General features: G+C 53.3%; 1 non-coding gene across 1 annotated transcript; it reads left to right on the top strand.

The window, feature by feature from the left end:
- The first annotated feature begins 10,137 nt into the window (after positions 1-10,137).
- On the top strand, positions 10,138-10,219 carry TRNAL-CAA. The gene has a single exon. It is a non-coding gene; the product is annotated as a tRNA-Leu (tRNA).
- Positions 10,220-10,851: the final 632 nt, after the last annotated feature.

Here is a 10,851-nt window from a genome sequence, read left to right as displayed (position 1 = left end):
CATTCTGTCATCAAAGAGCTTGCAAACCCTTTGCTCAAAGCGAGCGGGATGCTCCCCTGCCTCTCTTATCAAGCCAGGAGGTGAAGTTTGCCATTTTACCAATGTCCTGGCATATTTCCCAGTAAAGCCCAGTGTCCCTGGTAAGAGTAGACATGATTTTAACTCTTATTTTGCATAATGAAAAGTGTTTATTAGAAGTACTACAGCAGTATCTAGAGGCCCTAAATGAGATAGGGGCCTCATTGCGTGTGGCATTGTGTACACAGACATGAGAGACAGGCCCTGCCCCAAAGAGCTTACTGTCTAAACAGACAGGGCTGGCCTAGGGGAAACTGAGGCACCAAGCGAGGCCATGATTTGCCCAAGGTTACCCAGTAGGTCAGAGCTGAGGATAGAACCCCGCTCTCCCAAGTCTTAGCCAGGGCTATGCTCATGAGGCAACATCACCTCCCTAAAAATTGTCATCTTGCTTCTCATATATCAGCTAGACAGCTACATGAGAACACACATGCTGCTGTGTCGTCGTCATATATGCCGGGCAGCCATAAAGACATGATATCATTATATTTATTATTGGGCTTATGGTAGCATCTAAGAACAAGGCCCCATTTCACTAGTCTCTTTAGAATCACATAACTAGAAACAGTCCCTGCCCTGAAGTTTGCCATCTCAATAGCACAGTCTAACCCTGGTTTAAAATGGTCTGTTTCCATTAATGCTCTCACAGCTTGGTCCAAATTGTGTAAACCGTACTTCACAACATTGAGAATGTGTTTATCAGGAGCTAATCATAAACTACCCACCTGCCCCAAATATTAACGTAGTGCGTGATTGATATGCACTGCACCATGAAATAATCGCCTTTGGCCTGTCGCACTTGTAAAAACAAGTGCAACAGATTGTTTTTCCCCATTGATTACTTCTTTGGAAACACCAGCTCCTGAGCATGGCTTATGCAAAATCCCTGGAGTGAAGGAATAGATTTGATGTTTAACATTTTAGTCAGATTTATGTTGCTAATAATTGTTTCCTAAATGGAATAAAGAAGATTCAGTCAAGCAGACGTGCCAGCTGCAGGGCACATTTTCTTTGCACCATGCAAAAATATTGAATGCGGAGTTAATGGTGAACATTAATAATGCCATTAACCGCAGACAGCCTGGTTCTACTCATGCTTTTAAACCAGAATGCAGGGGCTGTTATTTCTTCTGGGAGATGTCCTAATGGATAAGATTCTCAGCCATGTCCTTTCTCGGATGATCTGCAGCGCCACTCCCCAAGACAAAACAAGACCGTGACTCCTATGTGTATAAAAACGGAGACAAAAACATTCTGTTGTCTCCAAGGTCCCAGTCCAGTCCCCGCACAGGCTTAGCTGAACCAGGACCAAACTGCATAATCTTTGCTCTCTGTTTTGCAAGACTACCAGGCATGGATTGTGTGCCTCAGAGGGTGTCCCAGGCAGATTGAGGGCACGCAGAACTGAGTGTTGATGATAGTTAAGTCTGGTAAGAAGGGCTGCGTCTAAGCTGCAAAGTTCTCTTCTAGCTGAAGTGACTGCAGATCTCAAGGCACCAAGGTAGAATGCAGTGTGGTGCATACAGAGCATTCTCAGTCCCAGCTATGGAAACAACTTACAGAGATTTGGTGAACCAGAGTCTGAGCGACTTTAGGAAACATTGCAAAACTTTCCTGCTTGTAAAGACCTTTCCACCATCCGAATGACATGGACACCCTTTCTACCTAACCCCTCCTGCCAAACCAAACCCCTAACCCCAAGCAGAGTGTTTACCCCCAAAAGGGAGAAGAGGCAGAGACTCCAGGAAGCCCATTAGGGACTTTGCTGTTGCTATCTGCTTTGCATGGAAGGTGCTCAGTTGGTACAGTGCTGGGCAGCAGGAGAAAACACCAAGATACTGCTTCCCATGCTGCCGTAGTTGAGGCTCTGTCAGCATCACCACCATAAAACTATCTTGTTGGCACAGGACTCACCTTATCACTCAAATTCTCATTGCAGGCTGACTCTGGTGAAGGAGGTCATGCTCTATTGTATTTTTGACATTGTGCATCTGGGGGGTTGGGATTGGAAACTGGACTGTGTTTAAAATGATTGTTAACCTAGGAATAGCGGATGGGAGGGCACAGCCACCTTTGGAGCAAGCCTCCTACTAGATTATCACTGGGATTGCAAATTGCAACCTTCCGGCCCAAGCCAGGCCTTGTGTGCCACAGCAGGGGACGTCCCCAAAGGGACCTGGCTCCCAGGCCCGCTGGGGGGTGAGTGTGTGTTGTGTGTTCCTCTCGGTGCCACTCAGGCTCTTGGTTTGTTACAGCCCACAGCTCTTCAGCTCATACTGTAGCAGCTCACACAAGGGAGGTCCCCATTGCAATCCTCAGGCGGTCAGCCAAGATAGCAGCCACCACAGTGACACTCTTCAGTGCTTCCTTCCCGGGGAAGGCGGCTAAATCTATACCAAGGGTTCCACAGTAGCACTGCATTAACCCACCACCCCTAGGCTCATAGGTGCTGACTCCGTGGGTGCTCCGGGGCTGGAGCGCCCACAGGGAAAAAATAGCACAAACCGGCCCGGACCGCCAGGGCCTTTCCCTGCACAAGCGGCGGATCACGTTTGGGAACCACTGGTCTAAGGGCCTGATCCGCAGCTTGCAGAAGTCAAGAGGGGTCTGTAGCGGGGTGGTCACCTGCTCCTGCCCTGAAGGGCTTGAAATCAGCCCTGGAAGAGGGCTGAGGCTGCTAGAGGGCTGCTGCTGGGAAAAGCTGATTGGGGAGCCAGTCACAGATGCGGCCATGCCCCAGTCAGACCCCAGCTGGCCCTTATAAGAGGGCAGTGGGCCAGGAGCACACAGCATCTCTCTCTCTAGATGTGGAGAGGAATGGGCCTGGCTGCTAGGAGTTAAGAAGGGTACCAAAACTGGAGCAGGGCTTGGGGAAGGCCAGAGGAGCTGGGGAGCTCCGGCCTAGAAACCCCCCAGGCTGCAGGACTCGTTAAAGGCCAGAGAAAGGTACTGGGGTTGCAGAGGGCATCAGATCCAAACCCCCCTTGCTGGTGATGAGTGGCACTTACACTGCAGTCCGCCCCAGGGAACGGGGGCTAGGTGATGACTGGCAGTGGCCATAGACTGAGGGGAGGTGGAGATAGTGGGTGAGGGTTCCCTGGGGAGGGGAGACCCAGATCTGTGGGGGTACTGCCAGGGGGCAGCAACCTGGCCTGAAATGGGCACCGGGGTCCAGGAGGGACTCGGGCCCAGCGGCAGAGGGTGTTCTGGAGGCTGGAAATGGTAATTCCCTGGAAGACCAGCAGGAGGTGCCGCAGGGGTGAGTCCCACCCCGTGACAGGGTCTTACCATTGACTTGACTAGGCTCTGGATCTGGGCCATAATGGGCCTTTGCCAGAGCTGAGTGAATACTGAGAAATAAAAAGGGTTTTATTTGTGCAAATAAAATCTGCCACTCCCCTAGGACGATACACATGGCTCCTTTGCTCCCCCTGCCACAGACGTTTGAAGCAGTAGGTTCTCTGTGCTTACCGAGATGGGAATGCGTCCCTACTTCCTCCATGAGCCAGTCGTTGGACGCCATATTTACAGGCTGAAGGACAGTGCTGAGGAGAGCTAGGAGGTGCAGACCCTGCTATGGGCAGCTGAGCCACGGTCCCCAAAGCCCTCTGGGTGTGTTAGGTTTGCTGCCTGTGTGGCTGCAGCAGATGGTACAGAGCAGGATCCAAAGTCCAGTCAAGCCAGCTCACATTGATATCAATAGGCTTTGGACTAGCCCTGGGCCAAATTAAAGTATGCACACCATAGGCCTGTGCCTAGGGCCCCCAGCTCCCCAGCTTTACACGAGGGAGTAAACACCCAGGTTACTTTTTTTTTAAGTATAAGTCTCCTGCCCTTTGGGTTGCAGAAAAAATCTTGATAGCATGACTTGAGTGTAACCACTGCAGCAATGTCTGCCTGGTCCTTGCTACTGCGGCCACACTGTGATTTTTAGCACCCTCGCTCAATCAGAACTCGTGCATGTATCTCAATATGAGCTGGGAATTACACTGCCTGGCTGCCGCGTATGCAAGGAGAATGGGGCATGAGCGGAGTTACTGACGGTGGTTCTAGAATGTGTTGGCAGGAAGGTGTCCCAGAATTCTGCCTTCCAGGAGGCCCACAGCTTTGTGCCAGGTACTGTGACAATGGCAGAGAATAGAGTCCTGGTATCCTTCCTTAGCAGTCAGAATTCAGAGGTGCTCCCAGGTGGCTGCTCTCGAGCTAACCTTCACCCTTAAGGAATCGCTGCTTCCATTCATGCCCTGGTATCAAAGTTCCTGCTCTCACTGGAGTCAGTGGGAATTTTTGCCCTGGCTTTAAGGGGACGGTGACTGCAGCCAGTTGATCCATGTGCCAAACCTCTGTGCTAATAGCATTAGTACTGTAAAGAACCTACATGGCTCAGGAGATTAGTAACGGGATATGGGGCCTTTCTCCTCTAGAGCGACTGATCAAATGCAGCCTAAGGCATTAGTCCCTGATGTAGGTTTGGTGGCCTATATGAAAGGAGCGGGTGGTCCTAATCCAATTCCAGGTGTCCACACCATGAAAGACACTTCCGACAATGGTGTTAATGCGTCGCCCCTGCAGGGAAGCTGTGGCCCAAATGGGCATGAAGGCTGAATTACCCTCACTAGCACACATGGTCCTGTCAGGTGGCACAGTGGTGGGGCACTGGACGGACCTTGGCACTCCCATCAGTAGGGAACATCTGCTGGTAGATTCTCAGACAGCAAAGCACTTAAGCATGTGCTTACCTTCCAGAATATGAGTCGTTCCAATGGCTACTCGCATATTTAAGCATTTGCTTAACTTTAAGTGGCTTACTTGATCCAGGCTGTGCTGATCACAGTTCAGCACCTTTCTCAGGAACTAAAATTAATTGTTTCTAACTCATGAAAATAACACATAATGTTCCTGTGCACTAAAAGATGGGCTTAGGCTCCATTCTGGCTACTAGCATGCACACAATGTTGCCAGCTCTTGTGATTTTTATCATCTCACCATATTTGGTGTTTGACTTAAAGCTCCAGCTCCTGGAGTCCTGTGATTTCTATGTTATTTCAGCTGTCACTTCTTTTAAAAAGAGAATTTCTAATGATTATTGTAGAGCCAAGTTTGAAAATGAGACCTGAGTGTATGCTAAAGGCTCACAGCTCAGAAGGCAAATAAAAAGAACCCCCAACTTTCCTTTTTAAGTTGATGATTTTTAAGCCAATATCATGTTTTTCAGGGGGACAGCTTATGATTTTTGAATGTCTGGGGTTGGGAATACTGCACCCTGTGTTACTGCACAGTTCAGGCACCATCCAAACAAATCTATATGTAACCCTGCTGCCAAGTGAAGCTGGGAGCAACCAGGGTCAGACTCAATATCTAGGGGCTCCTTTCCATAGATACAACACAGAACCTGGGACAATTACACACCACCTCTGGGTGCCTCTGAGAGGCCATACTTCCCCTCTCGCAAGCAGAGTCTGAGTGGAGAAAAGAAACCCAGCTAGCTGTCAGGGGAGAGTTCGTTCAGCCCTTGCTTTGCATATAGGCAGGGCTGGTGCAACCATTAGGCAAACTAGGTGGCCGCCTAGGGTGCCAAGATTTGAGGGCGCCAAAAAGTGGTGCCCAAAACGGCTGGGATGCTCACCCGGTGCTGCGGCTTTGATCAGCAACGGCCGGCTGGAAGTGATGTCGTTCCTCCTCCGGCCGCCGCCGGGGCCACTGCTCTGCTCCCTGCGGCTCTGGCTCTTCTCCAGGGCCCCCGCCCCTGCTCAGCCCCGTCCCCACTCCCCTGAGCTCTGCAGGAGGGCTGGGCCTGCGCTCACCGGCAGAGACCCGGCCCCAGCCGCGCCACTGGGGAGTGTGGGCGTGTGGGTCCCCTGCCCTCAAAGCCAGTCCCAGCCCCCCAGAAGCCTGGGGTGCCCCCTCCCCCCGCACAAGCTGGGGGCTCCACGTCCCCCCCCCACGGGGAAATGGCATAGGGCCCCAGAATATCTAGGGACGGCCCCGGTACCCGCCACCCTGTCTGCAGCCAGCCCCACACCCCCGTCTCCAGCCAGCCCCGGTACCCGCCACCCTGCCTGCAGCCAGCCCCTGCTGCACCCCTGCCCTGTCTCCAGCCAGCCCCTGCTGCACCCCTGCCCTGTCTCCAGCCAGCCCCACACACCCTGCCTGCAGCCAGCCCCTGCTGCACCCCTGCCCTGTCTCCAGCCAGCCCCTGCTGCACCCCTGCCCTGTCTCCAGCCAGCCCCACACCCCCTGCCTGCAGCCAGCCCCTGCTGCACCCCCTGCCCTGTCTCCAGCCAGCCCCACACCCCCTGCCCTGCCTCCAGCCAGCCCCACACCCCCTGCCCTGTCTCCAGCCAGCCCCACACCCCCTGCCCTGTCTCCAGCCAGCCCCACACCCCCTGCCTGCAGCCAGCTCCTGCTGCACCCCCTGCCCTGTCTGCAGCCAGCTCCTGCTGCACCCCCTGCCCTGTCTCCAGCCAGCCCCACACCCCCTGCCCTGTCTCCAGCCAGCCCCGCACCCCCTGCCTGCAGCCAGCCCCTGCTGCACCCCCTGCCCTGCCTCCAGCCAGCCCCACACCCCCTGCCCTGTCTCCAGCCAGCCCCGCACCCCCTGTCTGCAGCCAGCTCCTGCTGCACCCCCTGCCCTGTCTCCAGCCAGCCCCCGTCTCCAGCCAGCCCCACACCCCCTGCCTGCAGCCAGCCCCACACCCCCTGCCCTGTCTCCAGTCAGCCCCTGCTGCACCCCTTGCCTGTCTCCAGCCAGCCCCTGCTACACCCCCTGCCCTGTCTCCAGCCAGCCCCACACCCCCTGCCCTGTCTCCAGCCAGCCCCTGCTGCACCCCTTGCCTGTCTCCAGCCAGCCCCACACCCCCTGCCTGCAGCCAGCTCCTGCTGCACCCCCTGCCCTGTCTGCAGCCAGCCCCCATCTCCAGCCAGCCCCACACCCCTGCCTGCAGCCAGCCCCACACTCCCTGCCCTGTCTCCAGCCAGCTCCTGCTGCACCCCCTGCCCTGTCTCCAGCCAGCCCCACACCCCCTGCCCTGCCTCCAGCCAGCCCCACACCCCCTGCCCTGTCTCCAGCCAGCCCCTGCTGCACCCCCTGCCCTGCCCTGCCCACAGCCAGCCCCATACCCCCTGCCCTGCCCACAGCCAGTCCCACACCCCTGTCTCCAGCCAACCCCACACCCCCTGCCCTGCCTCCCGCCAGCCCTGCACCCCTTTGACTCCAGCCAACCCCTGCCGCATCCCCCTGCCCAAAGCCAGCCAGCCCCACACCCTGTCAGGTTCTTCATTATTTTCATTAAATATGTAGACTAAATAATGAAATTAATAAATTTTCAAGCCGAACGTGTATTAATTCTAATAAACAATGCCATATTATGCAGTATTCATTTCTGAAAGTTTATAATCGATGCTCTGGAGGGAGGGGTGGGGGTGGGGAGCGCAAGGTGGAAGTTTCACCTAGGGTGGAAAGTATCCTTGCACCGGCCCTGCATATAGGTAAAAGTCCTGCCCATAGGGTCACTTCAATTCACAGGCTCTCACTGCAGATGGTGTATGTCAATATTGCAGAGGGTCAGAGGCTGGACCAAAATAAATGGAGGAAACTGGCTACAAACAGAACAAAATCACAGCCAGAGCACCTTGTTAAGGTAACTTGCACTCCTAATAGTTATAACATTTTTCCAAAGCCAAGGATTCCTTCTAGATTTCTGAGCCTCAATCCAATTATCATTGCTTATGACTCCAGGGCCAGAGAAAATGGAACGCAGTGACCCATCCATGCTCTGGAATGCATTCTCAATGTTATTCTTGCTTAAAATTAAGTGCCTAAAGAATATGAAAGTATTTTCATTTTACTTTTGGTTCTCTTCTATCTCCAAATCAATTGTCAGATTTCTAAAGGATCATTAATTGACTAGGGATTCCCCCCTCCCTTCCCCGTCAAACAGATAAGCTACAGCACTAAACCAGTGCGTGGAGAAAAGATTGTTTCATTCTAGTTCAGTATTATGATAATATCCTACACAATAAATGGTTTTGCTTTAAAACAAGCAATTGGTTCCTGCAGATCTCGAGTCAAACTCACTGTGGAATAAACTTGTGTTGACAAAGAAACTACCTGACTTAAAAGCAACAAAGAATCCTGTGGCACCTTATAGACTAACAGACGTTTTGCAGCATGAGCTTTCGTGGGTGAATACCCACTTCTTCGGATGCACTTCTTCTTCTTGCAAAACGTCTGTTAGTCTATAAGGTGCCACAGGATTCTTTGTTGCTTTTACAGATCCAGACTAACACGGCTACCCCTCTGATACTTGATACCTGACTTAAGACAGTGAAATTCTGTAGTATCAGCATGAAGTAGCTGGTGCTGGAGTTTTAGTTTAGTCTGGTGTCTGGGCCCTAGTCAGAAAGGAGAATTACAAGGCACAACAACACTTGGGCACAGGCAACTTGGGCTGGAAATACTTATATGTGTATTACAATAAAAACATATCACTAGCTTTCATTTGATAGAAATACGAACTGCCTTGGTGGAGCACAGGATGTGTCATTGCACATAATGCCATTAGAGCTTTCACACGAAAGAGAATCATTTATTAGTCTACAATCCGCCAATTTACTCTAATTCTGACCACTTGCTGTGGCTAAACAAAGTTGGCAATTGAGCTGAGTGTACCCAGTTGCTTATTTTCTTGAGTCTTTAACAAACGGGGTAGAAGATGCATCACAGGCAAAGCATTGCTCTCCGAAGTTGCTCAAGCCACTTTAAAGAAAGAGGTTTTCTTGTGTTTTAAAAACAATCGGAGTAGAACGGCTGGCTAGAAACTCACGGCGTAGGGTGTACTTTATGGGGTTGCAAGCTGGGCCCCAAAAGGCATTTCAGACTAGGGGACGGTTGTGATTACCTGAGCCTCAGGTTTTTCACTGCCCCTTTTAAAGCAGGGACTCAGTTTAAAATAAAAGCCCCACAAGGGCTAGGGGTGGGGTTGTTTTACAAGGCCCCCTCCTGGCAACCTTGAAGCTGAGCAAGGGGTACAACAGCCAAAACTCTCCCCCTGTGCTTGCAGCTGGCGGTTGCCCCTGAGCAGGCCTTCAGCTCCACTGGGCAGCTTGGGGTAGGCCAGACTCTTAGCCCTGCCTCCTCTCTCTCTGGGGAAATAATGCACTAGCGGCGCCATCCAGGATTAGCCCTGGCACTCAAGGAAGCACCAAGCTGCAGCCATGGGCTGGCTGTGGCCAGCAATTGAAAGGGAGGGAGGCCCCTGGCATGAGCTCCTCCGTGGGTAGCTGAGTTGCTGTGGTTTTCTGCTCAGTCCCCTTTCCCTGAGTTCCAGAAAAGCGGGTTGGCCCCAGGCTGGAGCCACCATTTTCCTCCCTAGCCCCCACATCCAGCCCTGCCCCCAGAGATCCCCAGGCTGTATTAAAAAGAGGGTTGTTCCCCCCTTATGCCAGCTCATTTATAGTCTCTGGAAGCTGTGTGCATGGCATTGTACCGAGCACTCCCACTGGCCTGGAGTTCAGGGAAAGGAAGAGAAATGCTTCTCCTGTGCCTCACAGGGTCTGTACCAGGCACTGTTCTGTGCAAATCTCCAGCATGACATTGCTAGCAAAGCACATTCAGTCCTGCCTCAGAAGCAGAACATTTGCATGCAGACCCACAGGCCTGCAAACACTCGTGCTGGTGTTTAACTCGCCAGGCTGCAATAGCCCTGGGAAATCAAAGTTCAGCACAGCCTTAAGGCCTTGTCTAGGCAAAAAGTTCCCTTCTAGCTAGAGGGAACTGTCTTGGGACTGTCTTGCCTAAATTGTTTTCCGGCGATGGCTCTCTGGTCCTAAAGCAATGCAAGCTACTCCGGGTCACAGCTAAGATCGTTACAGTGTGGAGAGGAACAATGACAGACCTCACAGGAGGGTGCTGGTTTGGTGCTTAACCACACGGCGAAGGAACGAGAGCCCCAAATTCCCCCTGGTGCTTTGGGAGCCAGGTTTGCTGTTTGAATTCTGCAGTTCAGATGACGTCAGGCCTGGGCGTTTCTCTGGCCTTAGGGGCCTGCTTTGCTCACAGCTGTGATGGCCGAGTGGCTAAGGTGTTGGACTCAAAATCCAAGAGGGTTTCCCTGTGCAGGTTCAAATCCTGCTCACGGCAAGGCCAGTGTTTTAGCCACAGCCCGTCTAAGAGGCAAGGGGCAGCTGAGTCTCCCCCAAACGGCCGCCCATGCAGGGGGGAACACTGGGGATGTGGGGCGGGTCACCCCTCCGTGGGCCCATTGTCATCTTTCGAGTGCTGGAAGCGAAGCTCCAGAGAAGTGGGGGCTCCGCCTGCACCCGGCTCCGCTCTGCCTCTTAACCCGATGCCCTGCTCTGCCTCCTCCCATCCCCCCTCCGCCTCTTCCCCCAAGGCCTGCGCCCCACCCCCGCTGGGCCTTTTCCCCCGAGCCCCCTCCCTCTCTCTGCCTCTTCCTGCCCCTGCTCCGCCTCCTTCCCCAAGGACCCTCCCCACCCCCCGCTCACCTAAGGCAGGAAAAAGCGATGGGTGCCTGGCCCCATGGCAGCCCCCCTTAGGGGAAAGGGGCAGAGAGGAGAAAGCAGCAGGTGAGTGGCGTCTTAGATCATAGAACTGGAAGGGACCTCAGGAGCTCAGCTAATCCAACCCCCTGCTCAGAGCAGGACCAATCCCCGACAGATTTTTACCCCAGTTCCCTAAACGACCTCCTCAAGGATTGAATTCCCAACTGTGGGTTTAGCAGGCCAATGCTCAAACCACTGAGCTGTCCTCTT

The sequence above is a fragment of the Mauremys reevesii genome, linkage group 11 (assembly GCF_016161935.1).
Source record: "Mauremys reevesii isolate NIE-2019 linkage group 11, ASM1616193v1, whole genome shotgun sequence".
Classification (NCBI taxonomy): domain Eukaryota; kingdom Metazoa; phylum Chordata; order Testudines; family Geoemydidae; genus Mauremys; species Mauremys reevesii.
This window is presented reverse-complemented; position numbering and strand designations above follow the sequence as displayed.